Source organism: Marmota marmota, unplaced genomic scaffold, assembly GCF_001458135.2.
Source record: "Marmota marmota marmota unplaced genomic scaffold, marMar, whole genome shotgun sequence".
In the NCBI taxonomy this organism is placed as follows: domain Eukaryota; kingdom Metazoa; phylum Chordata; class Mammalia; order Rodentia; family Sciuridae; genus Marmota; species Marmota marmota.
In genome coordinates, this window is record NW_025999842.1 from 28,425,925 (window position 1) to 28,434,495 (window position 8,571).

Genomic DNA, 8,571 nt, shown 5'->3' on the forward strand with positions numbered 1-8,571 from the left:
GTGAAATTCTAGGGACTTTACCCATCATATCTGTCCTAAAAGACAAAATCTAAAAATTCCCACTAGCACTTGAAAAGTATTATCATTTACAAAGCTTTTACACATCAACAACATTAAAAAGTGCCATTACTATTACTACCATTATTAGAAACAGACAAAATAATTGATTGAGTTAGCTAAAGTCACATGTCTAAGAAATACCAAAGCCAGGATTCAGACTGAAGTCCCTAGGTACTACATGTGGTGGACAATCCAATGTTCCCTATCTTTGGGTTCACATTTTTTAAAAAGTTATCAAATTTCTTTCTTAATACTATTTTAAGACAAAATTAGAAGAAATATACATTCCCTGAGTGGACATACTGACAGTGAATGGGCTAACCAATACAAGTGCTCAGTGGAACATTAAAAACCAATGAAGAACTAGAACATTTAGAATTTCACAAACACATTTTTTTAACCCATCCTCAAAATAAGGTTAAATCAACAATGTTGACAAAAATAAAACAAAATTGAATACCAAGAGAAACTTGGTTTGTTTATCAAAACAAACCAAGAAAAAAAAAATCATATAATTTAAAAAACTATAGACAGCATTCATTTATATGTGAATTATCTATGATTGAACTTATCACTATGAATGCCTTTGGCTATACTTTTTGGCTATACCTTATTCTTCTATAAGTAGGCTCTAAACATAGAGCTTCATTAGGTTTGTTTTTGTTGTTTATTTGTTTTGAGATAGACTCTTACTATCTTGCCCAGGCTGACCATGAATTCCTGGCTCGAAGTGATCTCTGTTTATCGATTCCTGACCTCAGCCCTCTGAATAAGCCGGGACTGTAGGTGTGCACTACTGTTCCTAGCTCTCAGAGGGCCTTTTCTATTTTGTCTACTAACGTGTACATTAGAAGGACTGCAGCACTTTCGGCATCTGCAACAGTCAGCTCTAAATAAAGTAGGAACATTAGAAACCAATGAAGAACTAGAACATTTAAGAGAAGATTAATATCATTTTTTGTAGGTACATTAAAGTATATTTTGATCAACTTAATTAAGCTTCCATTTTAACTGAGCAGAAAACTTGGGCTTTGTCATTTTGCCCTCTGTGCTACTTAACAACATATGCTATTTCTCATGTTAAGACCTTAACAGCTGTGCCAGCAAGTCTAGTTTGAAAAAAAAAAAAAAAAGTGAGGGCTTAATGGTGTCTCTTTGCAGATCAGCCTGTCAACATTTCTGTCCATCAGTAGATTACTTTAGCCCTTCAGAACAGTTGTTTACCTCAAATATGTGGGTCAAAATTGAGTGTTGTTAAGACAGCTTACTATAAGAACTAGAGGGGCTGGGGCTATAACTCAGTGGTAGAGCGCTTGCCTCACACATTGGGGCACTGGGTTCGATCCTCAGCACCACATAAAAATAAATAAATAAAGATATGGAAAAAAAAGAACTAGAATTATGAATTTGGAACTGTCAATTCCAAGGAAAGCAATGTTAGACAAAGCTAGGTGTTTGTGTTGCTGTTTTTACAGAATAATTCAGATACTACTGTCAATAGCTAGAACCCTCTCTGATCTGAATGACAGATCTCTCCTTTTACCTTATACTGAGATGACTTTTCAGTAGGATTATCTTGGAGCTCTGCATGGCTTTTTTTTTTCCCTCTTCTGTAAGTAGGCTGTTTTATTATTTTGAATTTCACAAACACATTTTTTTATCCATCCTCAAAATAAGGTTAAATCAACAATATTGACAAAAATAAAACAAAATTGAATACCAAGAGAAACAAAATAATTAACCTCTATAATAAATTGCTAATCAAGCCATAATAAAAATAATAATTAATTTAAGTAACTTTAACTTTGATCTTGAATCTTTTTTATTTTTCCAATTTGTTATATGTGGCAGCAGAATGCATTTTGACTCATTGTACACAAATGGAGCACAACTTTTCATTTCTCTGGTAATTCACCATGCAAAATCACCATTCATGCAATTATACGTGTACATAGGTTAATAATGTCTGTCTCATTGTACCATCTTTCCCACCCCTATACCTCCTCCCCTCCTCTCATTTCCCTCTGCCCAATCCAAAACTTGCATGACTTTTAATCATCCAGTTAAGCAAGCATTTAGGTTTGAATTAGGTGCTGAGTTTATAAAAATGAGCAAAACTTGATCCCTGTCCTCAAGGCTTGCACTTTAATGGGAAAGACATAAACAGATTACTTCAATATAGTGTGTTAAGCAAGCATATGGATTTGCACAGAGGAGTGTTAGCTCAGGCACAGGGAGCCAGGAAAGGGAAAGCTTCATGAACAGATTAACTTATAAACTGTGTCTTACAAAGTGGGTAAGAATATTACAGGAGGAGAGAACAATAGAACACTAGAAATGTGTTCACTTAGTAGGAGAAGGAGAGAATTAGATACATAGAGAATAGATCTTTATGCCCCCAAGAACGTACTTGGACTTTATTCTGAAGGCACTGAGCAGTCACTGAAGAGTTTTAAGCATTGGAATGACATAACTGGATTGCAATATTAGAGTACTCTAGAGGTACAATCATCGAAAGTTTTGTAAGACAATTAGTAGGAGGAAAATCTTTTCAGAGGCCATTGTAATAGTCAGGCGATCCATGATGAATGCCTAGTCAGTGATGGTAAGGATGGAAGAGGATAGAAGTGTTTTACACATTGAAAGCCTCAGGATTTGAGGATTGGGGAGTAGGGAGCTAATGCTGTTAGGTGAGATTGAGATTGCAGAAGCAAGGCTAAGGGGGGCTCAGTGGTAGCTTACTTGCCTGGCATGTGTGAGGCACTAGGTTCGATTCTCAGCACCACCATATATTAATAAATAAAATAAAGGCCTATCAACAGCTAAAAAAAAAGAAAAAAAGATCACAGAAGCAAAATATACATTTATTTATTTTTATTTATTTTATTTTATTGTTGTTGTTGTGCTGCTTTTTAATATTGGGGATTGAACCCAGGGGCACTCTACCACTGAGCTGTACCCCTAGTGCTTTTTATTTTGTATTCTGAGACAGAATCTCACTCATTTGCCAGGGGTGACCTCAAATTTGTGAGCCTTCTGCCACAGCCTCCCAAGCTGCTCAGGTTACAGGCATGTGTCACTGTGCCCAGCTGCAAAACAGTTTTTAGGGGAAAGATGGTATGTTATTTAAGATATAAATTTGAGGGCTGGGGATGTGGCTCAAGTGGTAGCGCGCTCGCCTGGCATGCGTGCGGCCCGGGTTCGATCTTCAGCACCACATACAAACAAAGATGTTGTGTCCGCTGAAAACTAAAAAATAAATATTTAAAAAATTTTTTAAAAAAGATATAAATTTGAGGCACCTTTAGGACATTCAAATAGAAATGAACTCTGTTAAAATTCAGAAAAATGATAGTACTTGATAAAAAATAAATTACCATCTTGGGCAGAAAGAAAGAACAAATTGTTATTATTACTTAAGAAGAGCTGGGCCTAGAGAAGACATTAAGTATAAAAATTAAATTTGCAAGCCGGTCTGGTGGTGCACACCTGTAATTCCAGCAACTGTAGAGGCTGAGGCAGAAGGCCTCAGAAGTTCAAGGCTAGCCTGGACAACTTAGTGAGACCATGTCCCAAAATAAAAAATAAAAGGGGCTGGGGATATATCTCAGTAGTATAGCACCTCTGAGTTCCATCCCAAGTTCCCAGAACATAAAAAAATTAAGTTTGTGCAGTAGCAATGTAAAATTACCATAAGTAGGTAAATATTAAATATGGTGGGCAATTGAGTGCTCTACTTTTTGAAGCCATCTCATATACCATTTATTGCTTACCTGTTGGAGTTAGTAGGATTATAGTATGATATAATATTAAGATTAATAATGGCATTAATTTAGCATTTATTTTGTTTTTATTTTGCCCAGGGAAGATTTATTTATTTATTTGTTTGTTTGTTTGTTTGTTTGTTTGTTGTTCCTGGGCCTCACACCTACTAGGCAAGCACTCTACCACTGAGCTAAATACCCTCAGTTCTAATTTAGTTTTTGATAATTCAGAAGAGTTTTTTGCGGGGTAGGGGGGTTATGGTTTCTCAGTATCATTAGGCATGTCAGTAATTTTAATGATAAAACTTTGGATATACTATCCAAACTATACAGATTTTTAAAATATCAACACAGGTAGAGTATCCCTTATCCAAAATGTTTGGGACCACCTGTGTTTCATATTTCAGGTTTTCAGGTTTTGGAATGTTTGCATAGATTTTACCAGTTCAGTAATCTTAATTTAAAAATCCAAAACGTTTTGAGCATCAACATAAAATCTGTCATATTTTGAAGCATTTCAGAATTGGAATGTTCAACCTGTAATAGATAACTAAAATTTATTGAGTGCCTATCATGTACCAAGCTCTATTCCAATATTTTTTTTTTTTTTGTACCAGGAATTGAGCCAAGGATGCTTAACCACTGAGCCACATCCCCAGCAACACCCCCTTTTTAATTTTATTTTTGAGAAAGGGTTTCTCTAAATTGCTTAGGGCCTCACTGAGTTGCTGAGGCTGGTTTGGAAATTTTGATCTTCCTGCTTCATAAACTCCTGAGCTGCTAGGATTACAGCCAGGCACCAGTACACCCAACTTCTATTTCACTACTTTATGTTCATTCATTATATATAATTCTTTGAAATAGGCCGATAATCTTATTCTTATCTTAGGAGGAAACTTGCTGAGGATCATCCAGGATTCATTCCCCAGGAGTCTTGCTGCATTGCCTGCCCTTTAATCATTATGCTATGCTGCTTTGTAAAATAATATAGGTAATATAGGTTATAGGTACATTTGCTCATTAGGGAAAATGGAAGTAAGAAAAAGCATTATATGAACAAAAGCCCAAAAGGTAATATTTCTAGAAATGTAAACTTATAAAATCTACAGGAATAATTTAGTGTCAAGAAAATACATATACATATATATCGTATGTGTGTATATATTTATATTCAATATATATACACATATATATTAGCACTGGGGATTTTGAACCCAGGGTTGCTGAGCCAACTGAGCCACATCCCCAGCCCCCACTTTTTATGTTTTATTTTGAGACAGGGTATCCCTAGGTCCTTAGGGCCTTCCTAAGTTGCTGAGTCTGACCTCAAACTTTTAATCCTTCTCCATCACCCTCACAAGTCATTGGAATTACAGGTGTGCTCCATAATGCCTGATATATATATATATATATATATATATATATATATATATATACACACACACACACACACACACACACACACACACACATATATTATGTACAACATACATGTTATATATAAATTACATTATATGTACATATATGTACATATACAATTATATGTACATATAATTTTTATGTGTATAATTTTAAAGAGGGATTACATTTTTATTAGGGGAATGGAAACCTGACAATTCAGAAGAATTAGGGAAATTGGAGAAATACAGAAAATTGAATTATTAAGGAAGGAAGAGAAGGATTTATGTCAGATTAATATTGGCAAAGACTAAATTCTAAGGAAACTGAAACTCCCAGAAAAGAATGGTAAAGAGTTTATCATCACTGCTATTTCTACCACTGTATATTTATATAATATTTTATATTTTCAGAGCCAAAAGAAAGGAAATGACTTAAGATTACATTCCATAGAAGTCTCAGAAACAGGAAAGAACCCAGGTCTTCTGATTTAATCCAGAGCCCTTTCCATTATGTCATATCCCTTTTTGGAACCATGCAGATTCATTCCTGTCCCCAAATCCATAAATATGATGAGGAAAATGCATGAGAAAAGAATTAGTTCATCAACCCTTTATCCAAGAGAGTTAGCAGTAGCCCAAAGAGATGTAATGGTAAGGAATCAATCAGTGGTGCCTTAATTGAAAATATTGCCATGATTCTAGAATCTGAAAAAAGTTTTCCTGCATTGCCTTCTGATTATATATGACAGAAGAGTCACCAAAAGAAAAGTGCTTAGGTATATAAATAATTGCTGTTTTGCTTAGGTATATAAATAATTTTATGTTCTTGTGAATTGTCAATGATGGTCATTTTCAGAGAGGGGAAAGCTGTGGGTGTAATTCATAATTAGCAGCCCAGGAATAGAACACACACACACACACACACACACACATACACACATATGCTGTAGTTGGACACAATACCTTTATTTTATTTGTTTATTTTTATGTGGTGCTGAGGACCAAACCTAGCACCTTGCACGTGCTAGGCGAGCGCTCTACCACTGAGCCACAATCCCAGCCCCAGAAATAGAACATTTTTTACTCTTTGTTTTATGTATATCTGTGCTGTTTTGTTATTTTTAGATATATTGTGTTATTTTTTTTCACATGTTAACAAAGGTTTCCATATAATGGGATTATGGGCCATTTTAAAATTCTTAAATATTATATAGTGTACAAATTACACTAACAGATTTCATATTAAGAATTATTAAGTAGGTTGACATTGACAGGTTGACACTCTGCATAGATTTTCCACAGATCCATATAGAAGCAATGTTGTTACATGTAGTTAGGAAAGCAGTAGCACTATAAAACCAGTATTCCTTTCTGTGAGAAAGAAAATTGTAACATATATAAGGATGTCAGAAACATTAATTCACTTTCTAGTCTTTGAAAATCCCTATACTTATATACATAGATACAAAAGTATACATTCAACCCTGGGGAGGACACAGCTTTCTGTGTGAAAGAGGTACTCTGGCAGGAAGTAAGTAGCAAGAATGGAAGCTGATTACATGTTTTTTTGTACCCAGGATTGAACCCATGAGTGCTTAATCACTGAGCCACATCCCCAGACCTTTTTTATATTTTATTCTGAAACAGGGTCTCTCTGTGTTGCTTAGTGCCTCACTAAATTGTTATGAACTATTAAAATTGTTTAAATTTGAACAATTTAAATTGTTAAATCCTCTGCCTCAGCCTCCCCAGGTGCTGGGATTATGGGCTCCACTGCACCCAGCCAATTAGAATTCTTATTTAAATTGCTGTAGACAGGACTTTCCTCTGATAGGGATTCTGAGGGTCTCCATTCCATTACAAGCAGGGAAAAGTTAGCAGTGATTGTATAACTAGCTGGTTTTTGTAAGCCACATATTTGAATTAAGAACTCCCTGGCAGTGGTTATTTGGTACTTATTTTTACTTCAAAGCAATTTTAATCCTTTAGGAATTAATTTGAATGTTATGCTTATTAGGCAACGAAATTTTCAGTTTTATAGGATCCCAGAGCAACTATGATGTATAATTTGGGCGGTGTTTTATATTACCCTTGGAAAATATAAGAAATGTATGTTTGAATTAGGAATATACCACTTTTCTGGAAAATTATAAAAGTGCTACAGGAATTTTATTTCTTTTCACTGTGGGATTGTTAAGAAGGGATTAATTTTCCTTAAAAAGAGGCAGGATACTGTGGATATGATGAAAAAATTGTTAGTGATGTGTGAATTAAAGAAGGAATACCAGGTGTCAGAGTAGGGTCTTAAATCATGATCCTTGGCAGGAACAAAGTTGTTCTTTACCCTGTTGTGTCTGGATAGCTACCAGGGCCTGTGGAAGTCTTTACAGTCTATTTCTCAAAGTTCTAGGAGTTTAGAAGCTTTTATGTGAAAAGTATGAGTGGTCTGATCTTGTTCTTGTTTTTCTTTTTTCCTTTGTTTAACAAATGGTACTTTTTATTCTTAGAGAAATTATCAAAATGGTTAAATCTGATGAGAAGAATTTTATAGTTTTTAATAGTCTGTTTTATTATTTCTTACTTTAAAAAGCAAACCAATATAGTCTGTTTTATTATTTCTTACTTTAAAAAGCGAACCAATATGGGCTGGGGATGTGGCTCAAGCGGTAGCGCGCTCACTTGGCATGCGTGCGGCCCGGGTTCGATCCTCAGCACCACATACAAACAAAGATGTTGTGTCCGCCGAAAAACTAAAAAATAAATATTAAAATTCTCTCTCTCTCTCTCTCTCTCTCTCTCTCTCCCCTCTCTCTCTCTCTTAAAAAAAAAGCAAACCAATATCTATGTATTATGTATTTATTTGTTGCTGTTGTTTGCAGAACTGGGGATTGAATCTGGGGCTTTTGCACATGCTAGGCAAGTAAGCGCTCTACTACTGAGGCACATCCCCAGCCCTGAAATTATGTTTTTAAAATTTTTTTAAATTTTAATTTTTATGTATGACAACAGAATGTATTACAATTCATATTACACATATAGAGCACAATTTTTCATATCTCTTGTTGAACACAAAGTAGTCACATCCTTCGTGTCTTCAAACATGTACTTAGGGTAATAATGGCCATTGAATACTTAGGTAATAATGGCCATCGAATTCCACCTACTTTCTTACCCCTGTGCCCCATCCCTTCCCTCCCCTTTTCTGCCGCAGTCTGGCTGGGCACAATTCAGGAGCCACTTGTCAGAAGAAACGAACTTTATTTTTAGAACCACACACCAAACCACACAGCTCCTCAGGAAAAACCTTCAGAGCCCAACTGCCACCACCCGCTTCCCACAAGCCTCTC

The 8,571-nt window shown here is 35.4% G+C and overlaps 1 long non-coding RNA gene across 2 annotated transcripts in view; it reads left to right on the top strand.

Moving 5' to 3' along the window:
• The window catches only part of LOC125611518, a 44,974-nt gene that overhangs the window by 11,996 nt on the left and 24,407 nt on the right, over window positions 1-8,571 (top strand). The window lies entirely within an intron of this gene.